Source organism: Callorhinus ursinus, unplaced genomic scaffold, assembly GCF_003265705.2.
Source record: "Callorhinus ursinus isolate GAN/ISIS: 27379988/994484 unplaced genomic scaffold, GSC_fseal_2.0 scaffold1, whole genome shotgun sequence".
Lineage (NCBI taxonomy): Eukaryota > Metazoa > Chordata > Mammalia > Carnivora > Otariidae > Callorhinus > Callorhinus ursinus.
The window spans coordinates 101,845,771-101,873,673 of record NW_027397063.1 but is presented as its reverse complement, the minus strand read 5'-3'; the positions used below and the strand labels follow the sequence as shown (position 1 = coordinate 101,873,673).

At 36.4% G+C, this 27,903-nt stretch overlaps 1 long non-coding RNA gene across 11 annotated transcripts in view; it reads left to right on the top strand.

Moving 5' to 3' along the window:
* The first annotated feature begins 2,428 nt into the window (after nucleotides 1–2,428).
* LOC112822377 (uncharacterized) overlaps nucleotides 2,429–27,903 on the top strand; it is a 153,516-nt gene continuing 128,041 nt past the window's right edge. For 4 of the 11 annotated variants that reach the window (XR_012380093.1, XR_012380094.1, XR_012380091.1 and 1 more), the window contains exons 1-4: nucleotides 2,429–2,571; nucleotides 18,807–18,889; nucleotides 22,762–22,864; nucleotides 26,928–27,029. This is a non-coding gene — a long non-coding RNA (uncharacterized lncRNA). Of the gene's footprint in view, nucleotides 2,572–18,131; nucleotides 18,222–18,806; nucleotides 18,890–22,761; nucleotides 22,865–26,927; nucleotides 27,030–27,903 lie in introns of all 11 variants that reach the window. The other 7 variants (XR_012380102.1, XR_012380100.1, XR_012380101.1 and 4 more) reach the window with 5 other exon arrangements.

Genomic DNA, 27,903 nt, shown 5'->3' with positions numbered 1-27,903 from the left:
AGAACCATGGGACAATGTCAAATGGTCTAATATATGAGCTATTGGAATCCCAGAATGAAAAAGAAAATAATGAGGAGAAGAAATATTTGAAAATAGCTAGAATTTCTCCCAAATAATAAAAGACTTTAAATCATAGATTTGAAAAGCTTATAGAACACTCAGCAGAATAAAATACAAGGAAGGAGGGAAGGAAGGAAAGAAGGAAGGAAGGAGGGAAGGAGGGAGGAAGGGGGGGAGGGAAGAAGAAAATACCTAGACACATCACACTTAAACTATTAAAAACCAAAGCTAAATATAAAATCTAGAAGGCAGAGAGTGGAAAAGACAGGTTATACACAGAGGAACAAAGGTCAGAATTTAGGCAGACTTATTAAAAACGATCTAAGCCTGAAGATGATGGAGTATCTTCTTTGAAAGTGCTGAAAGGCGGGAAAACCTTACCACCCCAGAAATTAGCACCCAGTTACTATATCACTGGAAAAGGAGAAATAAACACTTCATGGACAAGAAAGTAGAGAATTCATTATCAGCAAACTTTCACTCCAAGAAATGATAAAGGTGGTTCTTTGGACAGAAAGAATATACCAGACAGAAACTTGGATCTATACACACACTCAAAAATGTTGGAAATGGTAAAAATAAAGGTCAATATAAAATTTATTTTTCTTATTTTAATTACTGTAAAAGATAATTGACTAAAGAAAAATTAGTAGCAATGTGTTATATGTATACAATGTATAAATGTTTATTGAAACTATTTTAATATTTGGTTATTGAAAAAGCATGTCAATGTTTATGGTGAATCAAGATCATTATTTACCATATCGCTTATTCAATCACCCACCACAACAAAAAACATTCAGAGGTTTTAATATTTTTTTAAAAATTCTGTATAAAATTCTGTCTATATTTTCTCTAAAATTTTTGTCTAAAAGGGAACTAACTGTATGAATACTTGTGGATGATTTTTATTGTTGTTCAATTTCCAAGGATGACTTATTGCTTTTCCCACTCTGATATCTTTTATGCTTTATAGAAAAAAATAACTAAATTGCCCAATTTGATTCATAGCAGCATTCTCCATTTGTTTATCTCAGACATTTTTCCAATAGCATTCTCTAAATGTATGGTATTATTTGTTTACTTTCTTTCCATGCTATCTAAATTCCAGTTATACTTTTTGTAAAATTGGATTTTTTTTTTTTGAGGGAAAGAAAGAGAAGAGGTGAGAGGGAAAGCCTTTTATTACAGCAGGAAAAAAATCCTATTTTATTGTATACTTTTTCTTGTTTTGGGCATAAACAGATATGTTAAAAAACAATTCATATTTTTTAAAAGATTTTATTTATTTTTTTTGACAGAGAAAGACACAGAGAGAGAGGGAACACAAGCAGGGAGAGTGGGAGTGGGAGAGGGAGAGGGAGAAGCAGACTTCCTGTGGAGCAGGGAGCCCGACGTGGGGCTCGATCCCAGGACCCTGGGATCATGACCTGAGCCGAAGGCAGATGCTTAACGACTGAGCCATCCAGGCACCCCTACAATTCATATTTTTATATGCATGTTCATATGTCTTTTTATGTGCATATAAGTGGACTATTATGCTTCTCGGTAAGCCAAGCATTTAATCAATTTTCATATGTTTCTGTGTTAGACTGGGATAAGAAGTCTGCCACAAAATTTTTGTGGTGCTTAGTAAATATAAATATGATACTACCAGAAGTGATGTAATGTGGTAGATCAGAAACCCCATTCAACTTAGATCCCAAGTGCTTCAAAAGAAATCCGCAGTTTTCCTGCTTTCCATTTATCTCACAAGCCTCTCTAGACTGTCATAACCTATAATGATCTCCATCAAAATAGAAAAAACTTAAAATTCTGTATTTCTTTTTGTGCTGTCACTGCTAAAAAGTGTATTTAGGGTTGTTGTTTTGTTGTGTGGGTTTTTGTTTTTGTTTTTTTAATCTAAGACAAAATGAGATTACTGAAGTGCTGGGGTTCTCTTTAGGAAGGTGACTTAGCTTACCTTATCCACACTTCAAAGATTTCTGTTGCCTCCACTAGGTAACAGATCTAAATGTTATAGTAGTCCTCCCTTATCTGTGGGGAATATGTTCCAAAGCTTCCAGTTGTTAAAACCACAGATAGTACCAAATCCTATATGCACAGTGTTTTTCCTGTACATACAAACCTATGAAAGTTTAATTTATAAATTAAGCACAGTAAGAGATTAACAAGTATAACATAATAAAATAGTACAATAAAAGTTATAAAAATGTGTTTTCTCTCTCAAATTATCTTATTGTACTGTATTCATCCTTCTTGTGATGATGTGAGATGATAAAAGGCCTACACAATGAGATGAGGTGAATGGTGTTGGCATTGTGACATAGCACAGAACTACTACTGACTTTCTGATATGTCAGGAGGATCATCTCCTAGACAGTGGTTGACTGTGGGTAACTGAAACCATGGGACATAAAACCATGGATAAGGAAGACTTCTGTACATTTTTTTCTCCTCACTACTAGAAAAAAATCTTTCCCATCACATTTTGAAGACCAGACTCCTAGGGTAAGAAATAATAATAATGAAGACTTAAAAGATTATCTAAAGTTATTTGTGACCAGGTTTATAGCTTTTCTCAATTTTCTGTATTTCACTTATTAAATTGTGACTATATTTGTACAATATAGCCATTATTTATTTTGATCACCATAAAATGTTGATCAAAATGAATACTCTTAATATATTACTAAAATGTAAATGGGACAATAATTCAGTAAATTATCTCATAAAATTTAATCTGTTGTCTATAATAACATTTTTATTGTTTTTCTGAAAGACCCAAGCATACCTAATAGATATTATACATTTTTTTCTAAATATTTTATTAAAAAGAGAAAGAGGAAAGAGAGGAGCACAAGTTATAAGAGTAAAGCCATGTAACCAATCATCAAATAAATAGAACACGAATCTAGCATTCCAGAACTCCCACTTGTTTCCTTCCTAGTGATTACTGCTACCAAGTTAACTATTATCCTGATTTATATCTTCACCAGTTTATTTTTACAAATTTTGGACATTTATAAAAATGGAATCATATGGTGTAGACCTTTCTGTGCCTCGCTTTAGTTCATCACCATGTTTGTGAGATTAATTCATACTGTTTGGTGTAGCCATTTTGTTACTTTTTGTGGCAGCATAGTATTTCATTGTACAAATATATTACCATTTATTCATCCATTCAACTATTGATTTTATCTATCTATCATCTATCTCTGTCTATCATCTATCTATCTATCTATCTATCTATCTATCTACCTACCTACCATCTATCTATCATCTCTCTCTCTCTCTCTCTCATCTATCCTTATAATACTGGGTACAATGGGCAGTGAAATGTTGAATACAAACGGTGATGGTGGGAAAGAAAATCTGGGGAAAGTTTTCAATATTTCACAGTTAAGTATCTTTTCTGCGACAGTTTTTTATACATATTCTCTGTCAGTTTAAAGTAATTCCTTCTTTTTATTAATTTGTATTTTTTGGGTACATGTTCTTTGTTACAGAAAAATTTCTTTTATTCCTAGTTTGCTTAGAGATTATTTTTTCTCCCCTGCAGTCTTACATTTTGCCAAATATTTTTCTGCCTCTGTGAGACCTATGGTAATACTCCCTGTTTTGTTCATGACATAAGTTATTTGTGCTTTTTCTGTTTTTCATTGCTTAATCTTGCTAGGAGAATATCAATTCATTGCTCTTTCCAAATAGTTAACTTTTTGACTTACTGATTTTTCTATTGCATATGTTTTCTGTTTCATTTTAGTAGTCCTTTTAGTATTTATTATCTTTATTATTACTTATTCTTTATTTTTATTTTTTCTTCTTTACTCTTTCTTGAATTTAATTTGGTTTCTTTTTCCTAGTTCTTGAGATGAATACCTAAACAATTGATTTTCGGGTTTTTCAGTTTCTTAATGTATGAATTTAAGTCACAAATTTCCATCTCAGAACAGTAATAACTAAATTATGTCTCAAAATATTGTATTTCAGGGGCAGTTGGGTGGCTCAGTTGGTTGAGCATCCGATTCTTGGTTTTGGCTCAGGTCATGATCTCAGGGTCCTGGGCTCAAGCCCTGCATGGGACACTGTGCTCAGCAGGGAGTCTGCTTGAAGATTGTTTTTTTCTCTTTCTGGCCCTCCCCCAGTTCTTTCTTTCTAAAATAAACAAATCTTTTAAAAAATATTATATTTTGATTATTATTCAGCTCAAATATTTTAATAGATACTATAACTTCATCTTTAACTCATTGGTTATATAGAAAATGTTAATTTCTAGACATTTGAAGATTTTATATTTATCTTTTAGTTACTGACTTCTACCTTCATTCCACTATTATCAAATAATATATTTGGAGTATTGGAATCCTTTTAGATGTGTTGGGTTTGGCTTTTTGGCCCAAAATATGATGTATTTTATAGATGTTCCATATACAGTTGCCAAAATTGTGTATTCTGTCATCATTTGGTGCATTTTAACAAAACAATATTTTTATTTTATTAACTGTGTTGCTCAGAATATCTATATAGCTTCAGTAATTTTCTGGATGCTTTTTTTGTCAGTTCTCAAATTAGATGTGTTAAATTCTCCCTCACTGATTGTAGATTTGTGTATTTTTTTTAAATCTGTCAATTTTTAGCTTTCATATTGTGAAGCTATATTAGTATGTCTATGCAATAGAATTTTTATGTCTTCCTGGTAGATGGGGCATTTTATTATTATTAAAGATCTCTTTTTATCTCTAGGAATGTCTTTTGCCTTAAAATAGATCTTATCTGACATTAGTATAGTAAAACCAGTTTTCTTTTGGTGTTTGTATACTATATCTTTCTCCTTCCTTTTATATATGTGTTATTTTCTCATTAGCATATAGTTAGACCTTCTTAAAAATATTTTTATCACCTGACAATCTTTATATTTTAACTAGAATATTTAGACCATTTATATTTTAATACGGTTGGCTGATATTTGGGTTTACATCTATTATATCTTTAATATTTATTTGCCTCATTTGTTTTATGTTCCTTTTCCTTTCCTTGCTTTCGTTTTGATCAACCAAGAGTCTTAGGTTAGGTTCTCTAGAAACAGAGCCTGAGATGGATTTGGATACACTTAATTTATTGAACAAATGCTTTCGGAGGGTAGCAAGATAAGGCAAGGAGAAGAGGTGAGCTAAGATGTGGTTACAGAAATTTTGAAGTTCAAATTGTACCCTAGAATTGGTTCAACCTTTTGCCAAAGGTGCTAGCCTTTTTTTGCCCTGCATTAGTCAGTCATTGCCTTTGGCTTTTTGTTGGGGCTGGGAGCAATACCTGGGAGAGCTGGTTTCTCTTTGACTAAGGGTAATTCTTCAGATAAGGAAAACTGTGAGCTATTAGCAAAAACGCTCAGAACGGCTGTAGTACAAGTGCACAAGTGCACTGGTCAGCAGGGCACCATCGGTGTATATTACTCTACTAACTTTATTTAATATCCCATTGTTTCCCATTTTCACACTTGATCATTATATATTCTTCTACTTTTAGTACTTTTAGTGATTTCTCTAAAGATGGCACATTCTTTCCGTGAACTGGAGCCTAACACTGTTGTTTTGTCTAATATGGCAGCTGCTAGTTATATGTGGTTATTGAGCACTTGAATTGTGGCTGGCTGCAATTGAGATTTGCTGAAATACATGCGTAAAATTGAAGATTTAGTACAGAAATATATAAAATATCTCATTAATAAGTTTTAAATTGGTTACATATTGAAATTATCATATTTTTGGTTGGATAAAATACATTAAAATTGACTATATTTATTGCATTTTACTTTTTCTAGTGTGACTTCTAAAATTTAAAATTGTGTATGTGGCTTACATTAGATTCCAATGGGACAACTCTGACTTGTACTAGTTCCCAAATAATATTACAGCCTTACAATTCATCTTACTCCTTCTCACATTTTGTTATTCTTGCATGCACTTTTACTTTCATATATATTTTATACCCCATACATATCATTGCTATTTTTTACATAGTCAATAGTCATATACATTTGTCCACATTTTTATTTACTTTTCCGTTGTTCTCCATTCCTTCTTAATTGCCTTATTCCTTTTGGGATTATTTTTCTTCTGCCTGAAAAACTCCCTTTAGCATTTACTTTATTCTGAGTTTGTTGTTGACAAATTCTCTCAGTTTTCGTTCGTCTGGCAATAGTTTCTTTTTAAAAAACAAGGTTTCCAAAGACTCATATATTATTTGTTTTTACTTTCATGCATGTGGGTAAAGAAGGAAATGTCAATTAACCTCTTGTGGCCTGACAAACTCACAAATCTTTATATATTTTCAAAAACAGTGATCTTAATGTAAATACCATTGCCAGGACAATAAGTTATAAAATAGGCCAATCAATCAAAATTACAAAAACTTTAGGGACTAAAGGTTATTCTTTATAATGTAGAACCATTGCTGAAATTCAGCTATTTTACCAAGTTCCTTTGTTAGCATTAACTTTAACATGGAAATTGTGATGTAAAATAATAGCTGCTTTTCTATGGCTGGAGTAAAAAAAAGATAATTTCCTTTTTTAAAAAAATCTTGCTGGCATTTCTTCATAAATATTAGAAAGGTCTACAGTTTCAAGACTAAGTGCTACCATTTTACTAATTAACAACAAGAGATATTAAAGCTTGTCTGAGGAAACAAAAACTGACAACAAGCAAAAAAAAAAATAGTCTAGTATTATAACCAGGAGAATAAGGAGCATGTAATTAGATCAGAAATATGACTTAATCAGGGCCAATGAAACATTAGGATAAGCCTGCTATCAGTAATCTGGGGAAAGCTTTTTTTCATTGTGTTCTTTATTTCCTCTTGAAATTGTCATGCTTTCATATAGCATTTGAAATGACCCTTGATGTCTTGCTAAGGTGACACTGATGCTTTCCTTGTGGAAAGATGCAAAATATCTGGGTCCTTGATAACAGTGTTGAAGTGCTTAATCAACCAACATGAAGACTGCAAATCAAAGATGAAATAAAATCATCTGCTAAGCAAATCAAAGATGAAATAAAAAAATGTCTTTGTCCTTTAAAGCCAACTTGAAGAGCTTCTCTTCTTAGCCCAATATCCAGTGAAATTACATAAGGGAAGGGGGAAAAAAAAAACCCAAAACATACACAAGAAGTAAGCCCAGTGAAACTATTGGCAAAGGGAATGAGATAACACTTCAGTAAATCAGGCCCTATTTTTCCCTAAGCATGGGTTCAGTGTGCACTGAGGTAATTTAAAAGTAAGGATGGTTAACTGAATTAGATGAAATTAATTCATTGGGAAAGAAGAAAGTGTCAACATACATATAAGTCCTACTCTATGTCTTGTTCAGCATTTGTTTCAGTAAGAACGATAGTTGAGGGAATTTAACAGTGTGTTGGAATAGAAAAAACTCATGACTTATGGGCATTCATTCATTAATTCAACATCCATAGAGCCTCTCTGTGCCCTAGACACTGAGGTTATAAAAAAATGAATTAAACATTCCTGCATTCAAGGAGCTCCAGGCCCACATTTAGGATAAGATTTTAGTCAGAATCTTCTAAACCACAAATAAGGAATTCACTTCTGAAAGCCATACTGTTTTTGTGGTTGCATTGGATTAATATTAACTTGTTTTATGAACTGATATGTAAATTTAAATTGTTGTTGAAAATGTGTAAATTTTGGCCTGGATTGAATTTTATTTACTTAAAAAGAGTAGGGGACTTTTTACTACTTGTAGTGCTTGAATGGATAATTTGTTTTCTGGGTGTCCAATCAGATTTGTTTTTCAGATTTATTGCATATATAGGATTACAAATTTATTTTCACTCTGACATTTTATGCATTATTTTTCTTGCTAACACTTGCTAAAACTCCCGGGGGAACATATTGGCCAAAACAAATTTCAACCTTTAAAGATGTAAGGTCAAAAGTCCCAGGAAACACTAAATGAACTACAGTGTGGTATGACATAGAGAAAGAGTTAATGTAAACTATTTTTTTTTTTGAGATTCTAAAAGTTGAGGATTTGGGGCTTCATAATCTATCAGCTATTTTAAGTGTTTTAATTAGATGCATGTGTCAGAGACAGATAAACGAAGGGAAATCATCTGAGCGTATAAAACTATGTTCTAAGGTTTTTTTTTTTAATTTTTTATTGTTATGTTAATCACCATACATTACATCATTAGTTTTTGATGTGGTGTCCATGATTCCTTGTTTGTGCATAACACCCAGTGCTCCATGCCCTCCGCAATACCCAACACCAGGCTAACCCATCCTCCCCTCTAGAACCCTCAGTTTGTTTTTCATATCTCTCATGGTTCATCTCCCCCCTGATTTTCCTCCCTTCATTCTTCCCCTCCTGCTATCTTCTTTTTTTTTTTTTTTCTTAACGTCTTGCCATTTGCAACGATGTGGATGGAACGGGAGGGTGTTTTGCTGAGCAAAATAAGTCAATCAGACAAAGACATGTATCATATGACCTCACTGATATGAGGAATTCTTAATCTCAGGAAACAAACTGAAGGTTGCTGGAGGGGGTGCGGTGGGAGGGATGGGGTGGCTGGGTGATAGACATTGGAGAGGGTATGTGCTATGATGAGTGCTGTGAATTGTGCAAGACTGTTGAATCACAGATCTGTACCTCTGAAACAAATAATGCAATATATGTTCACTAAGGTTTTTGATAGTTTCCTGTTCTGGTCCTGAATGTCCAGGAAAATGTCACTGGGGAAACTTGAGAACAAGGTACAACAGCGCTCCCTCCAATGTCCTGAAGCCCCTTTGGCTGGCTCTTCCCCATGCTTCAATTCCAGATGTTTCCTGGCGTAGCTGATACTTTCTCTTCATTTTTTTCCCTCCATAGCAATAACCCTCTATTCTCTTGGGGGTTTACATGCTATTCGGAGAATCTCACAAAAACCATGAAATGTATATTTCCTGTAGAATTTTAGGAACACTCACTTATGCATCTCTATTACAAGATTATGGTCCAGTTTCTGATATGGTGTACAAATTTATGGCAAGTAGAATCTACTGTAAATTAAATAAATAATCCATGCACTTAGTAAATATTTACTGAGGACCTACAGGCATTGCTGTCAGTGCTAGGAATATTGTGGTGAGGAAGATAAACTCCCTGCTGTCATAGAGCTAACATCCTGGTGAAGAAGAGACAGACCAACTATAAACAGATAAAATATAGGAATATCTGATATAATATCAGATAAGGGCAATGAAGAAACAACCAAGTAGGGTAAGGAGATAGACAGTGACAGGCATGCTATGAACAAAAGCATGTCAAAACAAAATAAATGCAAAATTGAGTTTCCTTAATAATTTTAAATTATTATTTCTAAATTGTATTACAATTTATTCATATTAATAATATTGGAAACATAAGATATAGGATTTGTAACAAAACCTTTCATTAAGTTTCTTTCTATAGTTACTTAAATAAATTTTAAAATGAGGTATAAAATTGGCATTTTCTTTAGAGAAATCAGAAATAATCAAAAATAATTTTGCTAGATTTTATTCAGCAAAATTTTATGAAAAATAAAGGACTCTTGGTAAAAGTGTTGTTAGCTTACTGTATTTTTTGGCTTCTCGAGAGTTAGACATCATTTAGAAGTTGGAAGAGACCTGGTTTCCACAAATGGAATGAAATGGAAATGAGAGTAGAAACATATTATCTTCCCACAGCCCTTCTGAGAAAGGCAATGAAGTTAAGCTTTATTTATTGCAGATGTACCATTGCTAATTTTCTGTCTGAGGATGGACTTGACAGTGGCCTTACAGACATACATACACAGATGTGTAACATATAATACATTTAACCCAGCTGAACACAGAACCCTTGTGTTGCCTTTAGAAGTGGCACAAACATTGAGGAAATTCATAGTAAATCCTTCCATAGTAAAAATCTCCACTGCTATTTTGGCCACAGAAGGATTTGCAACTATATTTGCCTGCAACTTCAGGTAATGCAGTGTGCTTTCTTATTATTGCACAGTCTCTGAAATATTACAAAATATTTCAACTTTTCATGTCATGCCAGTTGGAAAAAAGGTTTTGTGATGGGAAAACTACTAACTAAGCCATTGCCAAAAATGATGCAAATAAACCTTGAAGGACTCTGTAGAGTGATTTGAACTTCCAGTTACTAAAATAAATGGCTATGGACTGGAATCTAGTTATTTCTTTATAAATTAATCTAAAGAAAAATGACTTTCTCTTCTAATCATGGAAAAGAGTATATCCTTTTAATACTTATGATGCATTATTTTGAATGTCCTCAATGATGACTAACTTCTTCCCTTTGACAAAAGATATATATACGTGTGTGTATATATATATATATATAATTTTTTTTTTTTTTTAAGAAACAACCAAAAATTATTGGAAACTGATTTGGGAAAGAGGAAGATAATTGGGTTAGGCAATTTTTTTCTCTTTTATAAAAACCAGAAGAGGTTATAAAATAAAATGGATGACTTTCTAGTGTGGCTGGGGTTGTGGTGACCAGAGAAGAGCCCCAGAAATATTTCAGCAATGTGAACATTATTGGAATACTCCCTGAGGAAAACCTTTGAAGGATGACATTCAGTGGAGCCCAAACATTTCCTTATATATCACAATCATGCCTCCAGTAAAGGAATATCATATGGAATAATGTAAATTTATCATGGCGTCACAGGGAAAAATGTGAGAATGGAGACAGTAAAATGTTAGGAATCAGCATCATGGCAGAGATGGCTTAGATTTCGCTCTTGAAGAATGAGTAAGATTTGGATGTATAGAAAAAGAAGTGTATTCCATCCCATGGATGGAAACGGAAGCAGGGAAATGCAAAGTATATGTGTGAGACAGGAATTAGATCAATTTGACTGAAGTAATGTTGCCATGTAGAGAAAGAAATAGGTAAGTTGTATATTGGGGTTAAATTTGGATTTGCGTGCCAGGCTCTCAAGGAGTTCTGGTTTATATTTTGGTCAGTGGAGACTTATTGAAAGCTTGTGAGTAGTCGTGGTCTAGAGAAAGTAGGACATTAGGAAGATTCATCTAGTAGTGTAATGCATTGGAGAGAGAGGGGACTGGAGAGAAGGAAGTGTAGGCCATATTGGCAGAATAGATGTGATGTGATAAGAATCTCCCTTCTGATGTCATCTTGTGCTGTTGAGTGGGAAAATATGAAAATATACATTTCTTACCCTCAAAATGTCAGAACATTCAACTAAAGCAAAAATATATATTGGAATAATGCATCAGGAAATATAAATTAGTTCAGCAATGTTTTCTATAATTTATGCAGTGGGAAAACATTAATTCTGCTGTCAGGCAATTACAACAGAGATTTAAAAAATCTGAATGTCTGAGTGTGCCACAAATATTCTTCGTAAAAAAAAAACCCTTAATCAGGGCACCTGGGTGGCTCAGTCGTTAAGCGTCTGCCTTCGACTCAGGTCATAATCCCAGGGTCCTGGGATCGAGCCCCGTATCAAGCCCCGTATCAGGCTCCCTGCTCCACGGGAAGCCTGCTTCTCCCTCTCCCACTTCCCCTGCTTGTGTTCCCTCTCTTGCTGTCTCTCTCTCTGTCAAATCAATCAATCAATCAATCAATCTTTAAAAAAATATTTAAATTAAAAAACCCTTAAAATTTCATGTTATATTTTACTATTGAAAATCATTTTTTTTCAGATATATAGATCCTTAACTAGTACTTCTTACTAGCTGCAAGGCACCATGTTCAAAGTTAACTAGAAAAGGGGAATCATAAGTAGAAATTGCCTTTAGAGAGTTGACTGTCTAGAAGGGGGGGTGACCTACACCTGGATTAGGAGAATGTTAGGGCTAAGGAAGTTCCAGCTAGAGATAAAATGCTAAACAGGTGGGAGAGGTTATATTTAGCTATTAAGGGGATGTTTGTTGGAGAAATGGCATTTGAGCCTGGCCTGGAAGAATGTGTGTGTGATATGCCATAAAGATCAGGAGAAAGGAAGAATTTTGCTATACATTCTTTTTTATTAACTGATGAAAAATGTAAAAATTCTGGAAATATTTTGGCAGAAAAAAACTTTTTTGGCTTATACAAATATGTTGTTCTATTTCCTTATATTAGAAATACTCCTTTAAGATAAAAATTTTAGTAATCTTTTAATATTGTTTGTATTGCCAAGAGAAGGAATTAAAGGTCTTCTAAAATATAAAGGATAAATGAAATACTATATCTCCTAAAGTGGTAACAGAGCTAAAGTAGCATTTACATTGTGAATTGTTTTGAGGTTAAATTACACACACACACCCCCACATGAAAGGTTGGGATTTTATTTTATTCTACTTAAAAGCTAGTAAGTTACACTGTTGTTCCATGGATGATGGCAAAAACACATGAGACTCTTGGGTCAGAGACAAAGGACTTTGGTACTGATGGGGCAGCAAGCTGCATAAGCATTGGGTTGCATCAGGTCCCTTGTCTCCATCCCAGGGGGATGATCCAGTTAGATTTTATGCACAGAATGGGTGTGTGTTGCAGACTAGTAACCCTAAGCACAGGAAATCCACCTCTTTTATAGTAGGTAGTAAGTGGGCCTGCTCGTGGTCTCAATGGGAGGCATTACCTCATTCTTCAGTGTTACTTTCAGCAAAATACAACCCTGAGAAATGGCTTGGGCTAGTCCTAGTAGCACTTAACTGCTTTGGGTCCATTAGTCAGTTTGACTGAAATTTAAGCATGCTGTCAACATTAGAATGTAAAAATGATCCTAATTAATGTTATCGTGGGTTTTTTTTTTCAGAGTAACATGCTTTTATTTTACCATTATGTGTATAAGGAAAAACAAATAGGCCAATGGTATATTTCCAATTTGACAGAGTAATCTCACAAATATTTATGCAAATTATTTAGGAAAAAAGACACATCACTTACTAAGTTGCTTCCAGGGCAAATTATCAAGTGAAAGAATCAAGCCACACATTTTTTGTAGGTTATTTTTCTATAAAGACAATGATTTTCAGTCTTCAGAATCGGACAAGACCAAGTTATTCAAATTATATTCTAAGGATACAGTTTTAACAGAAACGATAACAAGTTGAAAACCCATATCCATATGGATATTCATTTAAGTCTCTAGATCTTATAGGAAAGTAAGGCTGTTACTTTTCCAAATGTTCCTAGTTGAAAGGAAAAGAAAGCCTGTACAGTTCAATTTTCCCAGTAAGCCAAACCAGAAAATAACAGTATTTTACTAAATAGTGAAATAAAGAACATAGTGCTAATCTTCTGCATAAATTAAATAAGATAAAAACAAGAGAAAGCACCCATTTTGGGTGGTGAGGCTGCTAGTTATCATTTATGCACAGCAAATTATGCCTGGGTTTTTTTCTCTTGATTATTACATTGTTTAGGACTTTAGATTTTTGGACTATTTCACAAATGCTTGCACATATGTAGAAATTTAAAAATCCTTAAAAAATATTTTTTTGACTAGAGTAGGACAAATTGCCAAGGAATATTTGGAAAGGAAAAGAAAGTCAGGTACCCCTTAGGGAGGAGGAAAGACAAAGGGAAAAAAAATGGTGCACGTATTGGTAAAGGAATAATTTGGAATGTTGAGTGTTTCAGGCATTAAATCTGGGAAAGAAATAATGTTTGGGAGATTATTGAGAAGTCAACTCAAAGTTAAGAACTGCAGTTTAAAAAGACTATTAATGTTTTTTGGGAAGAAATTGGATTTTTTTTTTAAAAGGAGATTTTAAGAGGAAAGACAAAGTGTATTTGTACAAACTTTGATAAAAAATGGTAATATTAGCAACAAATATAAATTCTGGTTAGATTTAATTTCAGTAAACAAAATTGAGGAATGGGCTGAGGGAATTAATATGGCAGATTAGAAGAAGTTGTTTTATAGCTGGCCTATCCGGTACTGTATCAACAACACTTTGCCTCCAATCTGCTCTCTGGTTTCAGTTCTTTCCTGTAGTTCAATTTGAGGGGCTTCTATGTGGTCTGTCCCACATTTTGAACGAATTCATCATTAATAACACTATTTGGAAACCTTGTACTGCAACTCAAAATCTCAAGAAACATACCCCAGATCTAGAGTTTGTCTTGCTGACTGCGCTATAGGAGACTGTCTATGAATGTAGTATCACAGAGATTTTTCTTTTTAAGAAAATGTGAATTGAGTTTCTAAGGTTCCATTACATAACTGAGTAAAAAATTCCCTTTACTGTTTTCATTTACACTTGTGATGTACATTAAGCACCAAGCTAGAGAACTGAATATGAAAACCAAACTCGGCGCTCCTGGGTGGCTCAGTCATTAAGCATCTCCCTTCGGCTCAGGTCATGATCCCAGGGTCCTGGGATCGAGCCCCACATCGGGCTCCCTGCTCCATGGGAAGCCTGCTTCTCCCTCTCCCACTCCCCCTGCTTGTGTTCCCTCTCTCGCTGTGTCTCTCTCTGTCAAATAAATAAATAAAATCTTAAAAAAAAAAAGAAAACCAAACTGGTGGTTAAAACCATGGTTCCTATACAGTGGCTAACTTAACATAATTTAAAGACAAAAAACAGAAAACAAAACATGGTTCCATGGATTTTACTCAGTACTCACACTTTCTTACAGGTTTCTTGTTAGTACCATTCTTTTTTTTTTTATGTTATGTTAATCACCGTACATTACATCATTAGTTTTTGATGGAGTGTTCCATGATTCATTGTTTGCGTATAACACCCAGTGCTCCATGCAGTACGTGCCCTCTTTAATACCCATCACCGGCCTAACTCATCTCCCCACCCCCTCCCCTCTAGAACCCTGTTTGTTTCTCAGAGTCCATAGTCTAATTAGCTGAGCCATGAGTGACAATCAGCTTGCTATCATCAATTTATAAAAACAGCACCATGAATCAATAGGTAAAATAATGTTTTTATGGGAGCGGGCATATTATCAAATATTCATTTACCAGGTGCCTAGTAGTCCCCGTGAAAGGTGCTTTTTTTTTTTTTAAAGAGTTTATTTATTTATCTGAGAGAGAGCGTGAGAGACAGAGAGAGCACAAGGAGGAGTGAGAGTCAGAGGGAGAAGCCGACCCCCCGCTGAGCAGGAAGCTGGATGCAGGGCTCAATCCCAGGACGCAGGGATGCAGATGCATAAGGTATTGAGCCACCCAGGCATTTGGGCAGCCTCCATATCTTGGCTATTGTAAATAATGATGCAATAAACATAGGAGCACATATATCTTTTCAAAATAGTGTTTTCATTTTATTTGTGTAAATATTCAGTAGTGGAATTACTGGGTGATACGGTATTTCTAATTTTTATTTTTTGAGGAAGCTTCATACCATTTTCCACAGTGGTTGCACCAATTTACATTCCCGCCAACAGTGCACCTGAGTTCCTTTCTCTTGTCCCATTCTTGTCATCACTTGTTATTTCTTGTCTTTTTGTCTATCACCCAGCCACCCCATCCATCCCACCCCCCCACCACTCCAGCAACCCTCAGTTTGTTCCCTGAGATTAAGACATTAAGACATTAAGACATTCTGACAGGTGTGAGGTCATATCTCACTGTGGTTTTGATTTGCATTTCCCTGATAATCAGTGATGTTGAGCATCTTCTCATTTGTCTGTTGGTCGTTTGTATGTGTTCTTTTGAAAAATATCTATTTAGATCCTCTGTCCACTTTTAATCAGATTATCCTCTTCTTTGTGGTAAATTGTGTAAGTTCTTTACATGTTTTGGCTATTAACCCTTTATTGGATATATCATTTGCAAATATCTTCTCCAATTCAGTAGGTTTTCTCTGTGTTTTGTTGATGGTTTCTTTAAACTGTGCAAATGCTTTTTATTTTGGTGTAGTCCCAACAGTTTATTTTTGCTTTTGTTTCCCTTGCCTGTGGAGACATAGCTAAAAAAATTTCTATGGCCAATGCCAAAGAAATTACTGCCTATGTTTTCTTCTAGGAGTTTTATGGTTTCAGGTCTCACATTTAGATCTTTAGTTCATTTTGAGTTTATTTTTATGTATGATGTAAGAAAATGGCCCAGCTTCATTCTTTTGCACATAGCTGTCCAGAAAAGACATGTTCTTTCTATTTACAATCCCTAGGGTACTTTAAGATGCACTCCTCACTCAGGAAGATGTCTAGACCAGAATTGGACAACAGACCTAATTTATGCTGATCAGATTTTTTTTTTTTTAAAGATTTTATTTGAAAAAGAGAGAGGATGATAGCATGTGAGCAGGGGGAAGGGCAGAGGGGGGAGACAGAGGGAAAGAATGTCGAGCGGACTCTGTGCTGAGCATAGAGCCTGACTTGGGGCTTGACCCCATGACTCCACCCTGAGATCATGACCTGAGCTGAAACTGAGTCCAATGTTTAACTGAACCACCCAAGAGCCCCTCTTTTTTCTTCCTTTCTTTCTTTCTTTCTTTCTTTCTTTCTTTCTTTCTTTCTTTCTTTCTTTCTTTCTTTCTTTCTTTCTTTCTTTCTTTCTTTTTAAAAAGAGTTTCAGCAGGGTCAAAGCAGCTGTCAACGAGATTATGTAAATTACATAAACTAAATGGATGTATTAGAGTGAGGACTGATGTAGATACCATGGTGAGTGAAAGTAATGATAAGCAAACCAAAGTGGCATGGGAGTTTGAAAACATGAGTAAGGTTTGAAACCTTGTGGAAAGGTGAGTAATATGATAAGCTCTCACATATATCATGGTAGAGATTGGAACTTACAAATTTAGTTAGTTTTTAACGAGATCCCATGTAAGTTACATAACTTGTCCAAGTTTCTGTCTTTTTCAGTGAAATAAATGAGTTGAACCGGGAATCGCTATGGTTCCTTTATATTGCTAATTCTGTCTTTTAATGACACAGCTGTCTCTGGTATAAACGATTTCTGAAATAGGGGTCTTCTGTAGGAACCAGTAGCAAAATGGACTATTGACCTCATTCCACCTTCATTCACTCATTTAACAAGTATTTATTGAGTATATACATCTTTTTTTAAAAAAGATTTATTTGAAAGAGAGAGAGGGAGGAAGGGAAGGGCAGAGGCAGAGAGAGCATCTCAAGCAGACTCCCCACCGAGCATGCAGCCCCATGCAGGCCTCAGTCTCACAACCCCGAGATCATGACCTGAGCCAACATTGAGTTGGATGCTTAGCTGACTGAGTCACTCGGGTGCCCCAAGCATGTATATCTTCAGGCACTGTGTAGGTGTTATGGACACAATGAGAGTGAATATGGATTCTACTTTCATGGACCTTATGAATAAGACACATTGATGAAATAATCATCCAAAGATATAATTACAAACTTCTGTAAGTGCTATGAAGAATACATAAAGCTAGGACAGCATCTAACAAGGGGCTTGGCTGTTCTGGGATGAGGTCAGAGGAGACAGCCCTGAGGAAGTAACGTATGAACTCAGAGAGCTGGAGGATAAATAATGATTAAAAAGAAGAATATCCAAGGCATAAGGTGATCTTGGCAAAAGCTGCGAAATTCCTTAGTAGTCATTATCAGAAAATATACTTGCTTCCCTGGGTTTGGAACAGATTGTATAGCACTACTGGGATACTTAGGGTTTAAACTCTTTTGCAAGTATTGCACATATGTATGAGCAAATTCTCATCATGGATTGCTAGCCTTCCGGACTATGCTTGTGAACAAGTTTCAGCCTTTAGCTACAATAGTGCTTGCAAAAGTCTAGGCATCTTAGGCAAAAGGGAGAGCTCTTGACTGAACATGACGGAAGATGCTAGCCCTGAAGGGGTTGCCTAATCATTTGACCCAAAAATACAAGTTTGGGATATTATTATCACCACAGAAGTTAAGTGGGTTGATGGGAAGCTCTTTATATTTACTTTATATTTTTATATTTATTACCATCAAAATTGCTTTTTAATGGATGAAAGCTTAGTTTAACAAAAAATGACTGGGTTCCTATGATGTTCTAGCATATTCTATGAACAAGGGATAAATTAGATATAAGAAAGGTCACAGATATCTACGACTGATAAATATAAAATGCTCTCTATTCAAGATTGGAATTGTGATCCAGCTACAGAAGGAGTAGAATGATTATTCTGATACAGATAGGGTGAGTGGAAGAGAGCCAGCCTTCCCAGATGAGGTGAGTGTTGAGCAGAGTCTGTTAGATGTCTGGAGCCCATCAGGCAGAAAAGAAAGGGAAAACTATAGCTGTTGGGCCTAGTCTAGCTTACCACCTCTATTGTTAGGCCCACAGAATTTTTTTTTTTTTTAAGATTTTATTTATTTATTTAAGACAGAGTGAGTGAGAGAGAGCACAAGCTGGGGGAGGGCCAGAGGGAGAGAGAGGAGCAGACTCCCCGCCAAGCAGGGAGCGTGATGTGGGACTTGATCCCACGACTCTGGGATCATGACCTGAGCTGAAGGCAGATGCTTAACCGACTGAGACACCCAGGTGCCCCACAAGAAATGTTTTTACAGATAAACATTTTCAATCAACTTGAGGATAGAGGACACTGATCTTGAACCCCAATTAAGCAAATTATTATCTTCCCCAAAAGAATTCTATTATTCTCATTAGTAGATCTATTTTTTTTAGTTACATTTTTGTCATAAAAATTTTTTAGAAATTTGTTTTATTTTCTGCTATATAAGCACATAGATAATATCCTCGATTTTCCCTCTTGGTCCACAAACTCTAAAATATTTACTATGTGGCTTTTTATAGAGTGAGCTGGCCAACCTCTGAGTAAATGAGAGATAAGAAGGATATCATGAAAGGAGAAGAAATGGACCAGGAAAGACCATCTGGTATGAGTGGCTGCAAGAGGATATTAATTTTCTGATTATGTATTGGTTGATTTGGAAAATATAGAAGTGTAATAAATGTTTTTGCCATGTAGAAAAAGTAGTATCATCAAGTTGCAACTTAAGATCAATGACATTATGCATTTTTAAAAGCTTTATGCCATTTTCAGCAAGTTTAAAGCAGGTAAATAGAATTCCATACATATTGGCATTTTTTATGCATCTTTATGTAGCTAAGGACAGAATTTCTTACATTTTTAATGCAATTTTAAAAAATACAATAGTGCAAATGTGTGTTTTTTTAAAATTCCAGCAGTATAAAATGACACACAGTAGAGTGAATTTCCATTTCACTTTAGTCTTCTAGTCCCTCAGTATGACAGTTTTCTCCAGAGGCAATATATTTTGCCACTTCCTTACACTTCATATCTACCATGTATGTGTATATAGCTCCAATTTCTTTTACTCACATTCTACATAAGGTACTGTATCTTCCTGTCATCACTTAATATAGCTTGAAGCTGGTTTCATATCACTTTCTATAGTTCTCCCTTATTAATAGCTATAGACTATTCCAATGGATGTATGCTACAATAAATTACTGTGTTCATACATCTGTATACATTACTGGATTTCTATATGAAAATTTTCTAGAAATGGAATTTCAGTGCGAAAGATATTTGTATTTTAAATTGACAAATATTGTCAATTTGACTCTTAAAAGTAGAATGAATTTATACTATCACCAACTAAATATCATGGTGTATGTTTTCATCAAAATACTGTAATCAACAACTTTTATATCTTTGCCAGACTGATAGATGAAAAAACAAGGCATTGTCTTGTAATTTTACCATACATTTCTCATATTATCATGAAGTTGAACATCTTTTCATATGTTTAAAGATCATTTCCTTCTCTTTGAACTAACTGTTCATGTTCTTGGCTCATTCTTCTACTGGGATCATGTTCTGTTTTAAAAATAAAACAATTCTTGATAGTACTGTGTCAAGGAAAGAAATTGTATTCAAGCCAAATTTTGTAGATGGAAAAAAAAAAGTGCCTTATTGTTCAAAGGTTTCAACTACTTTACCAGAAAACGAGAATTTTCCCCACTTAGCTTCCCCTTACACCACGTCCTGTGAGAGTCACACAAATGTATGTGATCCAATCAATATTTTTTGTGAGCTAGCCTCTCTATTAAATAATCAGTTATTGGCCCAAAGTCTAAATGAACAACTTCAGAGATACAGATCCAGGGTAGAAGAAAAAGTAAAGTGAAATCCTCTTTATGTAACAGAGCTAGTCCCAGGAAGGCTGGAATAGTAATCAAAAGAGATGAAAAACTAGGCAGTTGTAATTCACACAGAACAGCTGAAAATTATGTAAAGTACACTTAAAAATGGAATTTAGAATTAAAACACACACACACTTATTTGAGTAAAATTTTTAAGGCAAGTTTGTTTCTTTCCTTCCTTCCTTCTCTCAGAGAGATAGAGAGAGAGAGAGCACGAGCCCACACACAGAGAGAAAGGGAGAGGGAGAAGCAGACACTGAGCAGAGAGCCTGATGTGGGGCTCGATCCCAGGACCCCAGGATCATGACCTGAGCCAAAGGCAGATGCTTAACGACTGAGCCACCCAGGCGCCCCAGCAAGTTTCATACTGTCTTGAAAAAAATATGCCAACCAAGAACATGTTTTATAGGAGACAGAAGTTAATGACCAGATAGCTTTTCTTGGGACCTGTGTTCTTTGCCTAGGTATAAAATTTCCTGAGGTTTAACACATAGGCTAAAATCCAAAGTAAAGTTCCTCAGAGGTGTGAGTCTCTCAGCTCAGCACTTTGGTGCTTCCCTCTGCCAATAAGTTGTTAAAAAATTATAGAGATTTACACGTGTATGTGGGTAGACACCCAGGAACATGAGGGCATTGAACTAAAGAGCTCCAGATTCTGTGCTTATATTAGGAGGATCCTTAAGGGAGCTCAGTCCAAACTCTGACATATGTCCTTTTCGGGCAATTAGCCACTGTCTTCCATCCAAGTACTAACCAGGCCCGACCCTGCTTAGCTTCGAGATCAAACGAGATCAGGCGCGTTCAGGGTGGTACGGCCGTAGACATTAATTAAGACAGTGGTTAGCCACTGTCTTAATTAACTTTCTTCCTGGGCGCCTGGGTGGCTCAGTTGGTTAAGCGACTGCCTTTGGCTCAGGCCATGATCCTGGAGTCCCGGAATCAAGTCCCACATTAGGCTCCCTGCTCAGCAGGGAGTCTGCTTCTCCCTCTGACCCTCCCCCCTCTTGTGCGCTCTCGCTCTCTCTCATTCTCTCTCTCTCTCAAATAAATAAATACTTTTTTTTTAAAAAAAAGAAACTTTCTTCCTACAGGAAAAGGTACCCAAATGCCCTCTCAGGTATCTTTCTTGAGGGATCCAGTATGTCAAACACGTCATAGCTCAAGGTGCATTGCTACATATCAAGTGAAAGAAAGCCTTGGCAAGAATTTCCTACTTTTATTAGTGACATTTTACTAGCACCCCTTAAAAATGAAAACAAAACTGGAAGCAGCTTAGAGGCACATTTATTGTGACTTTTCTTGCTAAGATAAGGCTGAGTTGTGGATTCTTTTCGATGATTTTCATTAGGAATAAGACTGGTTATTCTGATGCTTTTTCCATAATATTTGATATCATTAACTACATATGGAGAATTTATTGAGTTGGAAAATCCCTTTATGTATGTTAAAATTAAAGATACATATACATATATATCTTTTTAAGCTCTTTTACTAGTTTATATAGTACTTGATGCTCCTGTAAATTTTGGCTTCAATCCACAATTTGATTTCCTGTGCTTAATCACTGTGTGCAGAGTCAAAAGAAGCTAAACTTTCCCTTGGAAAACTGCTATTCCAAATGGCCCAATGCTACATGTGTGGCCTGTGGAACACCTTCTCCATCAGCTATAGACAACAGTGAAATATTCTAACATTTAAATTTTCAAATAAGAGATTGATTTTAGTTGGCTTATCACATTCATACCATTGGCTTATCATATTTCTACAATAGTTTCATTTTATGATCTTTTTTCTCCTCTTTCCATTTCTTATCGCCCATTTCATCCTTTATTAGCCTCTGATCTGCTGCCTGACTTCCTGAGCCAAGGTAGTTTCCTGTCACCCTCCTGCATATCTCTTGTGTTCCGCACACATCTTCACATTCCATTTTCCCCTATCTTTGCTCTTTTAGGTGACCAGGGTCCTTTTTGAACATTCTTGGGACAGCATTCTGAGATAATTGAAGGGAGCAGAATCATGATTATCCTGTTAAGAGGAGATTATTTTAAAGCTGTTTATATTGTGTGGATTTCTATCTTTTTTTTTTTTAAATATTTATTTATTTATTTATTTATTTGTCAGAGGGAGAGAGAGAGCACAAGCAGAGGGAGCAGCAGAGGGAGGAGCAGGCTTCCCGCTCAGCAAGGAGCCTGATGTGGGATTTGATCCCAGGACCCTGGGATTATGACCTGAGCCGACTTATGACACTTAACCAACTGAGCCACCCAAGCGTCCCTGGAGTTTTTGCTTTTGATATTTTCTGGAGCAACTTAAGCTATTTGATATTCAAGTGAAGTGGTTAAAAGAGAAAAATCTTATATCAAAGCAAAAGCCACCTGTCTTGCTCCCTCCATTCCAATTTTCTCCCTGCAATTATTTCATATGTTTTAAACAAAAGTCTGATCCTGTCACTCCTCTGATTTTAATTGTTCTCTGGTTCCTGTGGCTTTTAGGAAAAATCTCAAATCCCTTAACAGGGCTTCCGAGGTTCCCTATGATCTGGCATTTCTCTTTATCACTTCCTTTTTCTCCTTGCCAGCTCTATGGAGAAGTGAAGGAGTCATGGTTAAGAGCGTGGACGCCGGAGACAGAACCCTTGGCTGTGGAACATGGTTCTTCCCACTCCATCTCTAGTATCTTGAGTGAGTTACTTCACACCTCTGTGCCTCAGTTTTTTCACTTGCAATTTGAGATAATAATTGAACTTACATCAGGAGGTTGTTTTGAGAATTAAATGAGATAACATATCCAGGGAACTTAGAGCAAAGTCTGATACACAGTAAGTGCTAAGGAAGTGTTGTAATTTTTACCTCAGTTCTTTTAAGATGCTATATACTCTCTGCCTCAAGATCTCTGTACCAGACTTTCTTTCTTCCTAGAACTTTCTCTCTCTCTAAGATTTACTTATGAGAGAGAGAGAGAGAGAACATGTTTGAGCTGGGGAAGAAGCAGAGGGAGAGAATCTCAAGTAGATTCCCCACTGAGCCCAGAGCCCAACATGGAGCTCGATCCCATGACCCTGAGATCATAACCTGAGCCAAAATCAAGAGTCGGATGCTCAACTGACTGAGCCACACAGGTGCTCCAGAACTTTCTCTTTTTATTTTCACCATTATCTGTATAATTTTTACTCCTCCTTTTTAATAGTCTAAGTTCATAAGAGAAATATATATATATATATATTATATATATATATATGTATAGAGGGATTAGCCCACATGATCACAGAGGCTGGCAAGTCCCAAGATCTGCAGGGTGAGTTGGCAAGCTGGAGACCCAGAGAGCTGATGTTGAGTTCCAATCTGAGTCCAGAGGCCTTGAGAGGAGGGAGAGCTGGTGTAAAGTTTCCATCTGAAGACCCAGGAAGGGTTGATGATTGATTTTGAGTCTGAAGGCAAGAAAAAAAAGCTGATTTCTACTTCAAAGTCAGGCAGAAAGAATTTTCTTTCTTCAGGTAGATCAGTCTTTTTGTTCTATTCAGACCTTCAATTAATAGGATGAGGTCCATCCACAGTAAAGAAGTCAATCTGCTTTACTCAGTCTGCTGATTTAATCTCTTCTAAAAACACCCTCACAGACACACCCAGAATAATATTTGATTGGGTACACTGTGGCCCCAACAAGATGACATAGAAAATTAGCCATCACATCTTTCAAGGCTCTGGTTAAAATTACTCCTTTGGGGAAGCTTACCTTGGACCCTGAGACTTTCTGTATTTCTGGACTGTGAGCTCTCTGAGTACAGGGTTGTGTTTGTCTTGTTTTCCCTGTATCTCTAATGCCTAGCACAATGCTTGGTATGTGGTAGGCTTTCAATGAATGATTATAAGATTAATTGATAGATAAATGTAAGCCTTTTCTATTTCTACTATTGTAAATATTTCAAAATATCCAAAATACTGGACAAAATTCTTTGAAGTGTAGGATGATTAAAAGTCAAGATCATCCCATTTACACTTACTGCAACTATTTAAGCTTTATCAGATTCTGGGTCTGATCCCCAAACTGCCCTGCTGACAAGCACCTAGCAGAATATGCTGATGTTTACTGATAGAAAGCATCATGCATTTTAAACTCATTGTGGGATTTATATCCATTTTGGGACAGAATGGATATAAACAAGTTAGTTTTTAGTTTACCTTGGCAAATATTCTACTTGGTTTGTTCAATGTATTTATGTATTTATAGATACAAATTAGCTAGGAAATAAAAGAATTAACTATAGGGCTGTTTAAAGTACAGATTTCTCTGCCCCATCCCCAGGGTTTCTGATTCCTAGGGCTAGATTAGAGCTTGAGGATTTGTTTGTGGGTGATGCTGACACTGCTGGTCCGGGGACTACTGTCAGTATGCTATTTCAGTCAGTTTTACTGGGCAATGTTTCCCAGTTGTAAGCAGAAAGAGTGGGGGCGGGGGGGGGGGGCGCGCCTAGGTGGCTCAGTTGGTTGGGCATCTGCCTTCGGCTCAGGTCGTGATCCCAGGATGCTGGGATTGAGCTCTGCGGAGAGCCTGCTTCTCCCTCTGCCGCCTCCCCCTGCACCCCACAAAAGAAAAAAAGAAAGAGTGAAGGGTACCCAACAAAGAAAGATGAGAGATAGCTTTTGTAAGACACAGTAGGCATTTTTGGCTCCAGCTATTTTCCATGATCTGTGCTCGACCGCTCCACTGGCCCAGGCACACTTCTTGCAGAACTTCCTAGGAGGTATCAGAATTACAAAGACACACACGCACGTGCACACGCACGCACGCGTGAAACACAAAAACCTCAGCTGTTAAGGATTTTAAGGGAACAAAGGGAATGCAGAAACCAATAGTCCCTACCAGGCCAGGAAGTAGCCTAACCATATCAGAAACAGTAAATCAGTGGTAAAACTCCCAGTGATATTTCAAAAGTAAGCAAGATCTTGCATTCCTTACCTGGGATAACAAGCCCAAGAGCCCATGAGTTTATACTGGCTCTCAGAGCATGCCCGCAGCCACTTGCCCTTGCCCCACAGTTACCCGTTTCATTATAATGTTAAAGTCTTCACCCTAGGAGCACAATCTTCAATAACATAAGGTAGGATGCAACCTGTAGGCATATTTTCTGAGTGCACCTGTGCAACCTATGCCCACCTTTACATGCAATGACAAAGCTCCCCTTTCTGAATATTCATCCTAAACCCTAAATAAAGCGAACCCGCTCACCCCTGCTCAGGGAGTCACTGCTTTGGAAGTTATTCCCGTGATCTCCTTATTTGCTGTAAATAGAGATTACTTTGTGTGAGAACTCCACCTGGCGTAAACTCTATCGCTAACTAACCACGGAGCAAACTCACGTTAGTCTGCTTACAGTGAGGCTGGAAAGACAAGACAGGTTGGGCTCGTTCCTCTGCTGCCTGTTTGCTAAGTTCTGCCATCTGTCTAAGCATGCACATGGAAATGCTTTCTCTGTGGTTGTTTCCTTGATGCAGTTCAGCTTTGAGCTATTTATTTTTTTGAGCTATTTCTTTAAAATCTGAGAGTAACTTAAAAGAAAAAAACAATGCTTCTGGAATAGAGCTTTTGAGACTGGGTGGGAATTCTCAATTAATGAAAGCTATTAATGTCATGATATGGGTCAAAGAGGAACTAACAGTTAAACTTTTGTCGCAAAATTTGGAGGACCCATTGTCCTACTGAGGGTAGGATTGTTTAGGATTCTGCAAGTAGATACTATATGCACATTTCTGAGAATTTCTCTCCAGAACCCTCACCAAATGTAAAGTATACCTATGGTTTGTTTACCCTAAACCCGTGTTTGTTTCTACAATCTGACTTTGCTCCCTGCTTATTCCGGGAGGGAATATGGATAGACACAGGCCCAAAAGGGCTGATTACACCTTGCTCCTGAGACTTTGAAAAAACCAAGGTATTTGTTAGATTCATTTAGTTCCAGAAACTGAAGAACACTTATATGTAGGGACAGTAGGGTCAGTTACTTACCCTCCTGTGCAAAGTGAAGCAGAGAAAGTAGCCTGGAGACACATAGATTCACCCACAGAGGGACAGTGAAACACTGCCTGGGTTCCAGCAGCTTTTCCAACCGCTAGTTCCAGTTCCTAATGAGGTATGTTTTAGAATCACCTGGGAACCAAAAACAAACCAAAAAACCCAAACAAGCCAGCTAATCCTGGCCACATTCCTAGTCAATTAAATCATAAATTCCAGGGTCTGAAGAAGTAGACAGACATTCATGGACGTTAAAGCTCTCCAGGTGATTACTGGGGTGCCTGGGTGGCTCAGTAGATTAAGTGTCTGCCTTTGGCTCAGGTCATGATTCCAGGGTCCTGGGATCGAGCCCCACCCCTGTGTCTTTTTGGGGTCCCCGCTCAGCGGGAATCTGCTTCTCCCTCTCCCTCTGCCTCTCCCCCTCCCACTGCTCCTGCTCTCCCTCTCTCTCATAAACAAATAAAATCTTTAAAAAAAAAAAAAAGCTTTCCTGGTGATTTCGATCATAGCCAAGCATGGGAACCACCACAAGGTTGTGTTTGCATTTGTTTAAGAAAAAGTCATTAACTTTGAAAACTCACAGCTGAATATATAAGCAAGCTACGCAGTGAGGGCATTCAGGTAAGAGCAGAGTTCCTGTAAACTTAAAAAAAGGAAACTTAAAAAGAAAAGTTGAGAACCATGAAAAGTCTTTTATTCCAAAAACTTTTATAATAATGGCATATATGTTTTAAGTTTTCTTAAGGATATCAAAGTCATGTGAAACAGCAAAATATTTGACAATCCTGGAGTTACCAAGTTAATGTTAAATTTCCTCAGCGGATTCTTTTAAAGAAGGTATGTAAATGTAATATGTTTTTAAGAAGACTTCTATTAAAAATGGTATGAATAAAATGAGACAGCTTCAGGATTTAAAATAAGGCTTCTCTATGTTAAAAATCTACAATGAGATAATTGTAATCTCTGTATCAATAAAATAGGCATTGTGTTTGTGTGGAACTGAGATTGTATGGAACTGAGACAATTTAGGTTATGTTAGGCGCTCACAAAAAAGGACTCAGTTTTAGTCTTTGAACATTCAGGTTTTATTGGAAGAGACAGTGACCCAAGAGACTATTTCGTGGTCCATGATTTATGCTCAGGCTTCACTTTCCTTGTTCAGCTTCTGATTCTTTCATCTATTTTCACCACTTTCTCTCTCATTCTATATCACCTCTACTTAATGGATTCTCCAGGCTGTCTTTTGTACGCTTCACCCTTCTCTGTCTATTGACTTGAAGGACCTTCAGTCTCCTTCATTGATGTCAGGCATTGGGCCTATAGCAGTAAATAGGCAGAAAATGTCCTTGCCCTTGTGGACTTGGCATTTCAGGGGAAGAAAAAGACAATAGGAAAAGAAGTCAAGGTGGTTACAGAGTACGATACATAGCAAAAGATACTCTAATAGTGGATATGATGGGGAGAGAAGATGGTGAGGTTCTTTAGGTCACTGATTCACAAGTTAGCTGCAGTTACAATCACCTGCCAAGGTTTGGTTTGTTGTGATTTAATTCTGATGCCAGGGTCCTACTCAGATTACTTCACGGTAGTGGGCCTTGGTCAGCTGAAAGTTCCTAAGTTTCCTAGGGATTCTGATACACAGTGAAAATTGAGCACCACTGCTTTAGAGGAAGGCCTCTTGAAAAAAAAATATTTGAACTGAGACCTGAAG